This window comes from Vanellus vanellus, assembly GCF_965231255.1.
Source record: "Vanellus vanellus genome assembly, chromosome: Z".
Classification (NCBI taxonomy): Eukaryota; Metazoa; Chordata; class Aves; order Charadriiformes; family Charadriidae; genus Vanellus; species Vanellus vanellus.
In genome coordinates, this window is record NC_138908.1 from 83111210 (window position 1) to 83126803 (window position 15594).

Sequence of the window (15594 nt, forward strand, 5' to 3'; positions counted from 1 at the left end):
TTAGCTAGATAAAATCTTTCACATTTCCATGAAGTGCTTTTAAAAAAGACTGAATAATCAAGTATTTTCTGCTCTTAGGAGGGCAGATTTCTCTTGACAATTAAAACATATGTTTCAGATTCTATATTGAGGATCATCTCAAAAGTTAATAAAGCCTGTAGATGGGACTTAGAGGGGTTAAGGAAAGCTGAATCCTCTTATGTGTGTTGTACTTCAACTTACAAAGCTCATAAATGGGTCAAGTCCTGTGAAGCTGAAGGAGTTAGCTAAATTGATTACTGAAGCCGTGTAATCAACAAGTCTCCATGTAGGCACGCTGCTGACACAATCTTATTTTACATTCAAATGAAGTCCCACCATTTCTCTGTGTTTACCAAAGTTAATTTATGTTTCTTTTCCAGAAGCGTCCAGTCTGACTCTAAACAGTCTGGAACTTTGCAGAAGCTGTTAGCGCTTTCAGCTATAGCTATCTGGAAATGCAATCACTTTATGAAACAAAAAACAAACAAACAAAAAACCACAAACGAACAAAAAAAACCTGGGTGGTAGTGCTTTCCATGATTCATCTGTACTCAGTGATGGAGAAGTGTCTCATGGCTAGGCCTGTACCCAAATTCCTTTAAGCAACTGAGCTCAGAGTTTTGACATGAAGAACCGTATGTCTCTGTCCAAAATAAATATATCCTATGTATTAATCTTGATGAGAAGTGAAATTCAAATGCTAAAAAATACATCCGTGTCCCAAATTCCACCCTATTATGTCCACAAATCTGTACTAAGACATCTTCCTTCTGATTTTTAAATTCGGAATCAAATGGATACATGCATATGTATACAAACTAATACATAATAACACATATATCGACAATATAATTCATACAGAGTATTTTAAAACAAGATTTTAGAAGCTATCCTAGAACATTATTTCCAAACATGCATTCAGTCAATGTAAACTTTTACCATTTTCTTACTGCCGATGCTGTTCCAGGGCTCCAAGAGGTGAGAATGGTACAAGTAAGAAGCCATTTAATTTGCTGCCTGAGAGAAAAAAGTAGTAAAAATAAAAGTCCTGCCCAATTTTCTCATGAAAAGTACTTGGATGGGAGCTACATCTGGTCAGGTCTCAAGTCCCAGATACTTTTTCATTCCATAAGATCAGATTCAGAATTCTGACACAAAAGCCCTGAGGATCAGAACACCTGTGTTAGACTGGATTTGGGAGAGAAACAGAGAATTTTGGGTGTCCCCATGAGGCAGTTTTTTGGTACCTTTTGCTGTCTGCGGATACTAATGTTCCTGGAAGACATACCCGCAGTTATTCATGAAGAGGTCTAGACTGAAAAATTTATCCTTCTTAATTTTGCTGTAGCTGTTCGCTGTAGAGGGACCTTGACAATATAACAAAGGAAAAAGGCTGAGACAATAATGGATCTTTAATAGGAAGGAGTACACAAACACCATGTTAGACAGAGGCCAACAAAGAGATCAGAGGAATTTATGTTCTTCCTATTAACTATAGACCATAAAGGATTCTTGAATGCCGGCAACAAGCCAAGTTTCTGATACAAGCGAGAGGAAAACTGCACCTCTTCCAGGACCTTAACTGGACGTCAGGGATCCTTTATTAGCTGAGTACCACCTGAGGACAGTCCTTATAATATCGCCGTTTTACAAATATTGAGTTGTCTACTCTGTGTTGCGTTTCTATTTTGTATGTATATCCTTCAGTCTTTGGGACAAGAAGTTTCCAAAATTTAATTTGAAACCCTAACCCTAATTCTTACATAGGCTGTTTTTCAAGGTGTTCTTTATTTCCATGTGGTCTTAATCAGAATTTAAGGCCTACTTCAAATCAATCCAAACATCTTTTTTTTTTTTTCCTATAGAAATATCTTTCAGCTCCTCAAGTTTGTATTTTCGTTCACAATTAAATGACTTTAAAGACTTGCACGTTCTAATGGGACTAGAATGAGCCGCCTCCTCTCTCCTACCATACCTGGAAAGGTCATTCCCTTTCTGTGTTGTAACAAGTCTTCCATTTTTCTGTAAGTTCCTCAAAACCACACTGATACTTCCTTTTTCCTTGTGCAACAACTATTTTTCTAATCAAATTATTTAAGGTTTTAGTAAAGCATACACATCTCAATAAGAGTACAGTAACTCATGCGCTCATCTGTAGGCCCACTCTTAGGTCAGTATTGCCAAAAAATCTCTCTCAGCATCTTAACCACCAGATGAGAAGCGAAGTATGGTTTTCATATAAATGTTGCCTGTCAGATGTCAGTATTCTCTACAGCATTTAAGCCCCTCATGCTCCAGAAAGATTATGCGATACATTAGCTTTAACAATATATTAGCTGTAAAATTATGCAAATTTTAAATGGAAGGTTTACTTCTCTTTCCCTTTTTTCTTTTTTTATTTTTTTTCAGACAGGTAGAAAAAGCAACCCCTTTCATGACACATCACTCCTTCTGATTACCCCAAAACCAGATTGTCCTCTACCCTGAAGAGAACATTCTCATATTCTTTATTAAATCAGCTTCTTTTTTAAGATGAAGACCGTATCTATGTCTTACTTTTTTTTACGTAAAGGAATAGATGTTCTGCTCTTTTAGGAGGCAGTCTAGTTCCAAGTTTGCCTGAAGTAAATGGTGCCTAGATTTATCATGAAACTCATTAAATACAGTTCAATTCTTGCATGAATTAAGTGGTATTTCTTTGTGAAATACTAACTCAGAAAAATGTTATGGGTTAGCAAAAAAGAAATAGAACGGGAAAGCGAAATACCATGATAAGAATTCATTGACTGTAAAGATGTATTTGAGAAACTGTAAATATACTTATAAGTAAGTAAGAAAGATATTTTTCCTTTGCAGTTATGGTAATTGCTACATAACTAGTGACATAGCTTAATAATTCCTTAATTATCTTTGACATCTTTTTCATTTGGCTATTAGTAACATAAATTTATTTGATGATGTAGAAAGTGTCACTGACAATAGCTTTATTACATAAACACACTAATGAGTCAAAATAGGTTTTATTAGAATTTTTATATTGTATTCATCTCCACTCACAGTAGTGCAGAAGCATCACTAAAATTTTCTCAAAACTAGCTTTTTTATATGTTGCAAAACAGAATCACCACAATTTTGCTTCAATTTTTTAAGAATCTTCCCTGTACCAGCTTTTTCATGTATCTCAATAATTAAAAAAAAAAAAAAAAAACAAACAGTGAGTTTTGTGACCCATTTCTCTAGAATCTGTAGCTACCTCCAGTGGATCTTTGTCTAACACTACAACCACAGTATATCACACCTGCTAATGGCTGAATGTTCCCTAGCTATTTTTTTTCTATTTGTGCTCAATGTCAGCATTGATTCCTATGAAAAAATGACAGCATAATCTCATTTAAATCTTCTTCTAAATTCTGTTCATACAATCAGGTGCTACACAATTTTATTCTAAGTAAAAGAAGTTTTAAGGGCCAAGCTCGCATACAGACAGCGTCGAGAAAACCCTCCAGAGAATGTTCTTTCCCCGAGCCCTCAGAATCCCTACGAAAACATTCCCAAAGCAAATCTGGAATAATGAATTAGCCAGCCTGCATTTCTTTTTCTTCTCATGTATATGTAATAGTGATTCATCTGGCAGGTATGGGCCATGAACCATGCTAAAGAATCTTCCAATTGCAGCTGAAATGCACTGTAATGAGTCCCATAAAAATCACTAAGTCTGACATTGGAAGGACATTGGGAATATTAAAATTGAGATTCAGGTGTCTGGAGAGCATGGGTGTACATTACCATACATTTCCCTAAGCCTGTAAACTATTCTTGTCCTGCTGCAATTTGCACAGTGTAGCAATTAATTGTGGATTATCTTTATAAGATAACGGTGAGTGTAATCAGTCAAATTTAATTGACAGCCCACTGGAACTTAAGGAGATTTTATTTTCTAGAGTTCTGAATCTTTGGAAACCTTAAATTAAAGGCAAGCAATTAAGATTGATACTGTCAAAGACTGTCCAATTAATCACAATTTGTTTACGAATGCACTTTACAACATGGTGATTGCCTCACATCCTATTGTACCTAAATCAATAATGTCAAATAGATGTTGTCTTACCACTTTTTTTTTTTTCAGACGGGCTTTCATTTTCATTCCTAAACTACTGGCAATATGAGTAGTTCCTTATAACTTGCGGTTCTTTTTCACTCATATGCAAAGCTTCAGCTATGAATATTTTCTTTTTTTTTTAATATACTTTTATTTTACGTGGATATCATATATGATCATTATAAAATCTCTCACAAATCTTTCTAATGTTTCATCCACAGAATCTTATCCAGTTCATGACGGAAATCACATCTTCATTTCGTCTAGTATCCTTTTCTTTGTTTTCACAGAATTCAGTGAAGCGCGTAGTAGAAGGATATCTAATTTGCCTCGTTTGTTGCTTCCCCCAATCTTTGGGAATGATTAGTCAGTAACCTGGATTTCAGTAATAAAAATCAAGGTTGTTTTTTTTTTCCTGGACCTTGGATTTGGTTTACCTGAAGTAAGAATAATCATAAACTAGGAGAACTGGAGGCGGAGTCTGAGTCGTGCAGTACTTCAAACCGTCTGGGCTTCTCCTGACTGCCTACCTCGCTTCAAATTGATGAATAATAACGGAGACCTGTCTGATGAATTAATATCCTCCAGAACAATCACTGGCATCACATTTCTTCCCCAGAATAATTAATAATTACAGGAGACTTTTGCACTCATGTTGTCTCAATAAATTAATATGTGCGATGTGTTTGTGTGTGCTTATGCATGTGTGCACATGTACATATCCCTAGTGTGAAACAAAATTATTGTGATCCTCAAGGTATTTACTGATGCTAGACAGGTTTTTTGAGAAAGCATCATACATCTGATAATGATAATTTCTCAGAACGTTGTTTTTTGTTTGTTTTGGTTTGGTTTTTTTTTTCCAAATTAAAGTAAGTCTATACCTACAATGTCAGATTTGAATGAGACCTTATTATGAGAGTCACACCACTCTAGATTTCTGTTATTTTTCCCTTTGGCAGTCCTATTGGAATGAAGAGAGGTGTAAAGGAGCTCATAGGCTCAACCCAAAAAGCTCCTTTCAAACTGAACAAGTAATTTATAAGTCCAGGAATCCTTCTACTTGAGCCCCCACTCTATTTCCCCATTTTGCTGTCAAACGTGGCACAAACTGCTCACTTTGAAGTTTCTCATCATCCTGACTCCTTGCTGGTGCGGTGTAGCACTACACTCCTAGACTTCCAGAATCCCAGATTTTGGAGCAGTCTGAAAGGTGATGTGCTTTAGATCAACATTCAGGGCTTCATTAACCGAAAGCAAAAGCATTTCCTAATCTCATATTCCAACAAAATGCTTAGAGAGAACTTTGCAAGAGAACAAGGAAGAACTATTTTGCTTGCTAATTTGAAATGTTTGAGGAAAAAATCATTAACATGATTCATTTATTAACAATGAGAGATAATACTAATTGTTGGTGCAGGTGTTTCTAGGATGAGGCCCTCACAAAATTCCTTATTAAAAAAATATTAATTTCGTAAGTCTTCCTAAGAGATAGAAGACTGAAGACAGAGAGGCAGGCTGTTCCTCTGTACACTAGTAAAGTCACAGGTCTGTGCAATTTATTGTGCAGAACCAACAACAGCTGAGACCTATACAAGACATAGGTTTTGATGAGAGTCAATCACTAACCCAAATACAGATATCATGCTTTCATAAACATTACACCATCCAGTTTTGAGAACAAATTGCCATGAAGTTGACAGTTTTTCTGTTCGCAATTGGGATTTTTATAATTTGCTTACTATCGTGCAGTTCATGATAAAAACAGTACTGCATTGATTCTGATCCCATCTGAACTGGATTAGTGTTTTGCTTTGTTTTTTTTATCATAGACTTAATGGGGTCCACCAATGAAAGTCTTTGAAGACGAATCCAGACTATTGTGTTAGTTTGGCCTAGAAGTGCACTTTTGAAGAAGATTAGTTAACTGCCCTCAGTAATGTGTTTAGTGAGGACGTTTGGTCCATAGCTCCAAGTGATTCACTTTAGAGATCCACTCTTTTGGGCTACATGTTCACTAGTAATGGTGCTGTATGGTATGACTTGTAAGATCTAAGAAACAAAGAGAGAAGGGAAGGAGAGGGAAGTGTGGTGAGTTTTCTGGTGATAATTAATAATTGTAGGTTTTTTTTCCTCTAACCACAACCTTTGGATTATCCAATTTCATAAATTTCAAAGAACTAGGAGACACAGATATACAACAAAGCTGGAAAAAGTGTTAAGATAAAACTTGGTCTATGTGTAGGGATGGCAGTTTTGAGTACAATAACTTCATCAGTGTTATATCAAGTGTTGATAAAGGTATGATTCAATTTCCAGAAAAAGAAGCTTTTAATATTCTTGAGAAAAAAGGAATAATGCAGTAATTGTAAAAATTCTTTATGTAATGTTGGCTTAAAATATGGAGTTTTAAGAAAAAAAAAATCTTCCTGAAAGAAGAGGGGCAGATGCAAGGTGTCTGATGCTGTCAAATGCAAAATTTAAAAAAAAAAAAAAAAATGTTGTTTATATCTTGCACCCAGTTAAAGCTTTAGGACCAGATTTCCCATATTCCTTGTTGAGTGCAGAGAGACCCTTTCCACTTTACAAAAATATTACATGGTCTCTTTCAGTAACAGCATTTGTGATGTGCTTTAAGACTAAACCTGTTATGCAGCTTTTAGATCTGGATAGCTCATCCAAAGCTGCCCAAACCCCACTAAATCAACCCAGTGGAAAATCTTTTACCAATGGGAAGGAATTGGTACTGAGTCCTGTAGTAATACCTACAATATTTTGGACTCTAGGAGAGGAAAATTCACACAGGTTTTTCTTAACTCTCTCCTTGATTCATGGCTGCCTGACACTGTGTCAGGAGTCTTTGAGAAGTATTGTATTTTAGTAAAACCCTCAGACCAGAGAAATCTACTTCAGGAAACCAGTCAGAAAAGCTCTGAGAAATCTGGATGGCTTTTAAGTGAGTGTGAAACCATTTTTACCCTCATTTTCCTTTAACCCTGTTCTGGGATAAGACCAGCAGAAACCAATACAAGCCACTGATTATTATAAGAGGAAAGTATCAACACTTCACAATCTTGTCTCTCTTAAGACAACACATCTCGGTGTCTACAGTTAGTTCTGAATTTACAACATGTTTATTTCAAGTACTTAAAAACTCTTAATAAAGACAAGAGTTAGACATGTCCATAAATCATAAGCCTATATAGTACTTTCAAGTCTGAAACTGTTTTTAAGGATTTCTAGCAAACAGGTGTCTCTGGAATTACCTGAAGTGCTCTGGGACTCAAAAACATAAGAACATGACAGGTATAGATTTCAAACTGGAGTTTCATTTTACATCTGACTCTGGAGGCTATGCACCAGTGCTGAACAGTATCCACAGAGCAGTCAGAGCATATGGCCTAACATAATTTATGACAAGCCCTGATTTTAAATAACATCCCTTGAGGGCTGAAAAGAGTGCCCTATAGCAACTCTCCTATAATGTTTCACTGCCGCTCTGGTTGGGCATACGAGTCTATGTTCAGGTCTATTAATCAACACAACAATAGTACTAATAAGAACTAGAATTTAAAAAGGAATTTGGGAGCAACTTGCAGAAGAAACACTGTGATAAAGTGGTATTAGAGTTAGTCCTGTGTTTCTTAGCTTGCTTCAGTGTGAGTGGCAAGAATCCCTCCAAATAATATTTCAGAAATACCACAGTCCCAACTTTAGTTGAAAGAACAGACAGTTCGGCTTATTAAGGAAAAGAGATAGGTGGAGACAGATGAAAGTAAGAGAGAGAGAAAGGGAGCAATGGCGAATGGAAGAAAAAGACAAGGGACAGGAAGACAGAAAAACAGAAAGAGACAGGGAGGAGGGAGAGGGAGTTGATTTAGATCCTTCATAGCTAAAAATCCAGACTGTCTAAATGCCATAGTTGCATATATGCTAGAAAATCAGTCCCCAGCACTACATATTGCCAGGGCAAATGAAAGGTAATTGCTTCCGTGGCCTGTTCAGAAGTTTCCCATGGTGCTTATCACGCCCAGAAACACTGTGGTCTAGACAGCAAGGCAGTCTGAAAACTCCACATTTTTCTTTCATTCCTTTGTGTCTCACGCAAGGTATTTCTCTTCAGTTTCTCCATCCAATTGGCATGCTTAAAGTGGGCCAATACCACACCAGTGGAAAAAAAAATCTTCTAAAAATGTCATTATAGCTACAACTCATTTTGTTCAAAGAGCCTTTTTTCCATTACAGTTCTGAACCTTTTTGAAATCATATTTCCTATACCATAGAAGAAGGCCTTTACTTTCAGTCCATAAGCAATTTAGGGAAAAGAGAGATATGGGGCACTTCCACTTACAGTGCCAGCACTCAACACCATCAAAAATGAAAGAGAAAAAGAATCAGAAGTACCATTCCAGCTCCACAGCTCTCTTTAAAGAGTTTAGGAACTTAATCACGTAACTCACATCTTGCAGGGGAACACTAAACCACTGAATATTGACTGCAAAGGCAGATTCCTTTTGCCCTACTGCAACTTTGCCACTGTGCAGACAAATAGGATTGATAGGACAGTATTATAAGAACACAGCTCTGAGCTACTCGTTAGGTCGGTCAGCTAAGGATGAGCCCTGGCTTCCAGCTGATGGTTTCTGAGGAATTCATGTATTGTTAGTAATATTAAAAGTAACAGTATGTTACTGGCAGAGCTTGAAAGAGAATGTGTCTGCTTTCAGAACGGGATGTCAGCCAGCTGCCACCTAACCTGGGTGGTGTGTAAATTCACCCTCATTTCAGCAATACTCCAAAAGTTCACCCAACATTTACACTTATTTCCTTAACTTCTGCAGAAATAATCACCACTCCTGACACAGTGGTCTACCTGGTGTACATAATGCTAGCTATAGATTCATGGCTTTCCACCTGCATTGCATCAAAAAGCACATTTACACTCCCTATAACCATTTCAGATAATCATGATATTGCGCTTCTTAAATGCTCTGTGTACTAAGCTCCTGCTCCTCATTCCCCGCTTTCCTGAGATAGCACAGAGTTGTCAGGAAGTCTAAATTTCTATTATTGCTGGTGACATTGGATATGAACGATACTGATGCGATAAGCTGGACATCGGGTTCAGCATCATTTCCTTGTGTAGCGAACATGCATCAAATAACATGATGATAGAAAATGCAATGTACACTTGTAGCAAAAATACTTTGTTGATTGACATTCGAGCAGAATAGATGAATTACACTTAACCAGCTGAAAACAAGCATTTCCCTCCCCCCCCATCACAGAGGAAACAGGCATCAAATGACTCTTGAGTCTCTATAGTCATATAAGAAAATGAGTTCCCAGAAAGATGCATTCCTTCCTTCCTTTCATTGAACATAATGACAAATATAAAGTGCATATTCAGTGGCTAAATATTCCTCATATAACAGTTTGTGGTTTTGGTACAGAAAGATTTTCAGAAACTCAGGTCTCAGCTCAGTTTGAAAACATCAGAAATCATGACATCTCAAATTATAGGTAGCCACTGAAGTCTGGGTTGGCATTCACCCTTGTGACTTCCAGTTCTCCCCATGTATCATTTTTAGTAGTGTGACACAACAACAAGACAACACGCAGTTCAGCAGATACTTATGCAGTAAATTCTTACTACAGCTCTGAGCAAATAGCAGAATCAGTAACATGATGTGCTCCTCTCCCATCTCCTATTCAGATCCAAATTCACTCTTCTGGTGAATTAGTATTCCATTATAACAGATTCTTGCCTGGGTGTCCACACAACGCAGTCATCACAGGCTAAAATAGAACGTGCAGAAAAGCTTACAGGAGGGGTAACTCCCATCTTTGCCTTCCCAGTTCCACTTGCATGCTCTTACCATGCCCTTTCATGCTCATTCTGTGCATGGTCATTCCATTGTGTCTTAAACTAAGATGCAAATAACCTAGAAAATTCTGTTAAGGTTGCAGGTATATATATACCCCCTCATTCTCCAAAGCACAAATCTCACTTTAGCTATGTGTTTAAAGAACTACAAATGGTAAAGAATGTACACAGAGAAATGATCACTACAAAACACTCAGTTCACTGCCATGAAAGGTATTATAGTATCTTCAGATTATCCATCCAAAAATCTAAATAAGAGAAATGGAAGACAAATGGTTTGCGGGATCTGTAAGAGGATACTCACTATTATTATTATTTCTAATACACACTTGACTGATTTTCTTGGAGAAGTACATCTGCGGGAAATGTGGAACATGTAAAGGATAAGCTTAAAAGATAGGAGTAAAATACTGTTCCTTGTATAGGTGGAAAGCTAAGAGTTTACTATGGGAATTGTAGAGAGAATTAGATTCAAAATGTGCAAATGAAGAAAAACGTTACATAACAAAGCAGAACAATATGTACATAAAGCAAATAATGACTGTTATTGCCCAAGAGAGGAGGCTGGTACTAAATGGTAGTGGAAATGGATCTTTACTTTCTCCTGTAAATCTGTATGCCTAATTAACGCAAACTAAAAGCCTAGCAGAATCTTGAGTTTGCACTTGTAAACCATTGTGGCAACATCTTTCAGTCCCTGACAAACAAGCTAATTTCCTTTACAGCGCCTCCCATTATAAACAATAACTGCACAGATTTAGAGGCCTAATTTCATTTGGAGGTGAGACAGCTTCATGGCCTTTCCTTCCAGAAGAGACAAAGCAGATGAAGCAAGGGTGAGAAGTAACAGAGGACACTGCAGCTTCATACATTTTTGTACTAGACTCTACAACAGAATCTAGATCTCCTGTAGGAGCCGGGAAGCTGCAGTTTGAATCCCCATCCCCCAAGCTGTAGATTAGGGTAGAAGAGTTGGGAAGAAGGAGCTCCCTATGCCATACAGAAGTGCAATCCTGCAATGTACATGGTGGGTGGAGATACAAAGTGGTTGTTCACCTGTGAGTAAGGCACAGTCCCAGAGCTTGTTTTAAGGTGTTGTCTTGTGTTTTCACTTGTGGCATGGTTGGGGTCCACATGGATGGTAGTGTTCTGAAACACAGTTTTAGAAACAGGAACATAAGGTAGGATTTCTCTTACCTAATTTTGGATTATGAAAGGAGATCAGAAGATGACTTCACATGTAGATATTTACAGTTAACAAAAGAAAACCTGTCCCCGTACCTTATTATAAGATTCTCAATTATTTTTGTTTTCCCAGTGACTGTGAATGCAGCGTTTCCGGATGGAGCCCAATACATCTGTAGCAGTTAATTCTTTTCTAAGAATTCATTCAATGTCAACTGCAGGCACTCACTGGCAATGTCGCTAACTTTCAAACAGTTTTTTGCTATTTTAGTTGAGCCTGTAGCTGTTTTAGTCAGAAGGAATAAATCTGCAAGGTTTACAAATGCTGGGGGGAAAAACTGTAAACTATATAGTGATGACATTACATTCAGTTTGTCAAACAAACCTGGTGTCATTTAGCAGGGCAATAATTGATCAATGAAATATACATCAGCCAGATGTGCTAAAGCACAAGTTCAGGTGTTTAGTGATGGGGCGGCTGATTTATTTTTAACGCTGACTTACAAATTATGAAGCTACAGAATTGGGGTTAGATGCAATCATGATATACATAGGACAAGCACAGAAGCATGACAACTCTTCAGCAGTGTGATCTTCTCTGAGCAACGTTTACAGAGATGTCCCTCCCACGACCTTCCTATCAACTATCCTAAGGAATCCTCCTATGAACTGTGAAAGAACTGGCATACTGTTAAAAGAATCAAAACCCTTTAAACATCTGCAAGAACAGAGTATTTCCATGTAAGTTTGCTTTTTTTTTTCTTTTTTTTAACAGAAAACCCAAGTTACAAAAAAAAAAAGTTTGTTGTTTTTTTTTTTCCTAGAAAAATGGCAATAATAAAAAACACTGGCAGAACAGAGAACAGAATTTCTCTCTTTCATAAAGGAATTCTGCATCTTCATAAATGGGTATCATTAGTCCCCTTGTTGTCTAAAGAAAAACAGAAAAGTTTCTTAACTTGGTAATTAGTCTATTATTTAGTTGTTACATGTACTGTGCTTGTTACTCTTAAATAATCATTACAGCTTTTGCATTGGCCTAGGAAAAACCCTTTCATTAACAAAATCCTTCCTTGTATGTCAAGGAAAAACAGCTGTCACTTTTGGTTTTAAACTCCCAGTCTTTCTTTTCCTACTGAAATATATGTGTGGCTGTCCTATAATGGATTTTTTTAGGGATACTCTTCATAAGTGCCTTATTCACTGCACAGTGAAATCAAGAGTCGGTTGTGGTTTTTTTTTCCCTATCAGCTTCAGACAGCTCTGGATAAGCAGTGCATTTTCAAGATGTGGTTTGGGGATATATGGAAATCCTATTGACTGTTAGGATTCATACGACTAAGACCCATATACAGATTTGAACACTTAGGGCTAAGTCATTGATTTTTTTGGCAGGCTTGGTTTATAAACTGCTGTAGAGTTTCAGCACCCCATGTCAAGCCTTATGCCTTAGCATTAGCATATTTTTCTGTCCTTTGTTAAATCAAATAGATTTTTCAGGCTACCCAGCTGCTTCAGATTAAAGCTATGATTCCCTCATGGACTTTAGCTTACTATAGATTTTCTTAAAAATGTCGACAACCTCCTTTGCTCTGAAGAGATGAGCTTAGGCAAGATAACCTTTTGCACAGACAAAGCACCTGTATTTGCTGAACCTCAGTCCAGAGTCACCTGTAAACTGCACCCAGGAAAACCCAAGTGTTTTTAGTTTGTTCTGGACAGCAGATGAAAAACATTATTTCCTCTCGACTGTGTAAGAACTATAGTTTGAAATGAACAACAGTTTTGTTTTTGTTTCTTTCTTATCAGTTTCTCTGGATAATCTATAGTATGACAAAGAAGCCCTAATTGCACCTATGTTCAGTTCATTAAAAACATGAAATTTGGGAGATTTTAAATTAAGAACGATTACCATGTTTGAGTTTGATATTCTGGAGAAGAATCCTTATTGCACAGGTATGTTCTTCACAGAGATGTTAATAATGGTGTAAACTGACAAGAAAGTAATCCCATACATGAATAACAAAGGAGCAACTTTGTCTAGCAGCAGTGAATGTGGCAAAGAAAACATAGTTCATCCATCCTAAATATTACAGCACTGAATTGTGTTCAATCACAGGCAAATTTATATTAAATGCAAATCTATCGGTAACTGAAAAACAGACTTGGAAAAGACCATACAGTATTCCAGTGCTTCTTTAAGTTAATACATCTACCTTTCAGCACTGCCAAAAATAGGTCTGCATGAATAATTGATTTTTTAGTTTGGTGGCGGAATCTACAAACCATATGAAAGGTATCACTTAAAAAAAAAAATTAATGTAAGACTAGTTGATTGTTTTAAACTGTAAATATTTTCAGACTGGTGGAAACGATTTTTTTTTTGGTAATAAATGACATGGTCACGAACATTATTAGCTATGCAAATGAAAAATATGTCCCAAGGCCATGCATTCAGCCTTAGTTAACACCTTTATGATAACATTATACAACTTTATCCCATAATCGGTGCATCTGGTATTATGGTTTTGCTTTTTTTTTTTTTTAATTAGCTATTTGTTACGGAGGCCACCGTTTAGCTCTGCTTTGAAATACACATTTGGCAAAGCTGCAGTATGGATTGCTTTTGGTATCTGCTGGATCTGGAAGCAAAATCCTTACAAAATGCTGAAGTGCATCACTGATAACATTGACAAACACGATGGATGTTTAAAGACATTCCAAGCATAACATGGTAGACAAATCGCACATCATGAAGTGTTTTCAGTTTCTTGAAAAAGTATGCAAAAATTGCCAAAGAAAGGATTATGAAAAGAGTAAGTACTAAAAGCAGTGATTTTAACCTTCTGTTATTTTCCCTGTATCCATTCTTTTTCATCAAGCCACTGTAAATAATGTAAGCTTTAACAAGTATATGTTTATTCCAAACTTTTGTGGGTTTTTCAAGTTTCACTGAGATTTGCAAAAAAAAGGATTGAAAGTGTCAATTCAAAGTGAAAGGAGTATCAAAACCTGAATAATACTACTAGTACAAATTGGGGCAAAAGGGTTCTATTTTACTTTAGGGGGTCACTGATGAAAAAAATAACTGTATTAACTTTTATAACATTGATGTAAACACCTAGTATTTTTGTGCGATACTTCACAATTAGAAAATATGTTACATTGATTGAACGCAGATCATCAAACTCCTCCCCCTCCCAAAGATAAATTCTGGTTCAGAAGCCAGATAGTATTTGCAATCTGCTCTTAAGACTTTATATAAAAGACATTAATTTGGCAAATGGAACATTTACAGAACATAATTTGTTAATATTCTATATGAAATCAGTACTTTAAAATGGTTTTTAATAACTACACTATTTAAAATCGGAGAGAGAAAACAATCTCTGGATCTAGACCTTGTAAACAAGAGCCCTAGTCATAAAATAATTTTGTCCTAGACTCAAAATACACTTGTAGTGAGATACACAAAACCCACTGGCACTACTTGAACCCAAAATACAATTATTGTCATTTGGCTAAAAATAAAGAAAAATAAATAAATTGGATGCTGAATTAATTTACAGTGTTTTACAGTGCAGTTGGAAAACTGTGTGATGGGTTCTGGCATAGCATTGTTGGAAATAAATCAAAAGATAAAAGAATTCTGGGGAAAAATGGATAGCTATAAAATCATAGAATTGTCTAGGTTGGAAGGGACCTTTAAGATCATCAAGTCCAACCATCAACCTGACACTATCAAAACCGCCACTAGACCATGTCCCTGAGCACCACTTTTACCTGTCTTTTAAATACCTCCAGGGATGGTGACCCCACCACTTCTCTGGGCAGCCTGTTCCAATGCTTGATAACCCTTTCAGTGAAGAAAGTTTTCCTAATAGCCAATCTAAACCTCCCTTGACATAACTTGAGGCCATTTCCTCTTGCTCTACCACTTGTTACTAGTGAGAAGAGGTTGACACTCACCTCTACAACCTCCTTTCAGGTAGTTGCCTCTGCAACTAGAGCAATAAGGTCTCCTGTCAGCCACCTTTTCTCCAAGCTAAATAACCCCAGTTCCCTCAGCCGCTCCACATAAGACGTGCTCCAGGCCCCTCACCAGCTTCATTGCCTTTCTCTGGATGCACTCCCACACCTCAATGTCTTTCTTGTTGTGAGGGGCCCAAAACTGAACACAGTATTCAAGGTGGGGCCTTACCAATACCAAGTCAATGGGACAATCACTTCCCTAGCCTTGTTGAATCTCATATAATTGGCCTTGGTCCCATCGACCCGGCCTGTCCAGATACCTCTGTAAAACCATCCTGCCCTCAAACAAATCAACACTTCTGCCCAACTTGATGTCGTCTGCAAACTTACTGTGGGTGTACTCGATCCCCTCATCCAGGTTATGGATAAA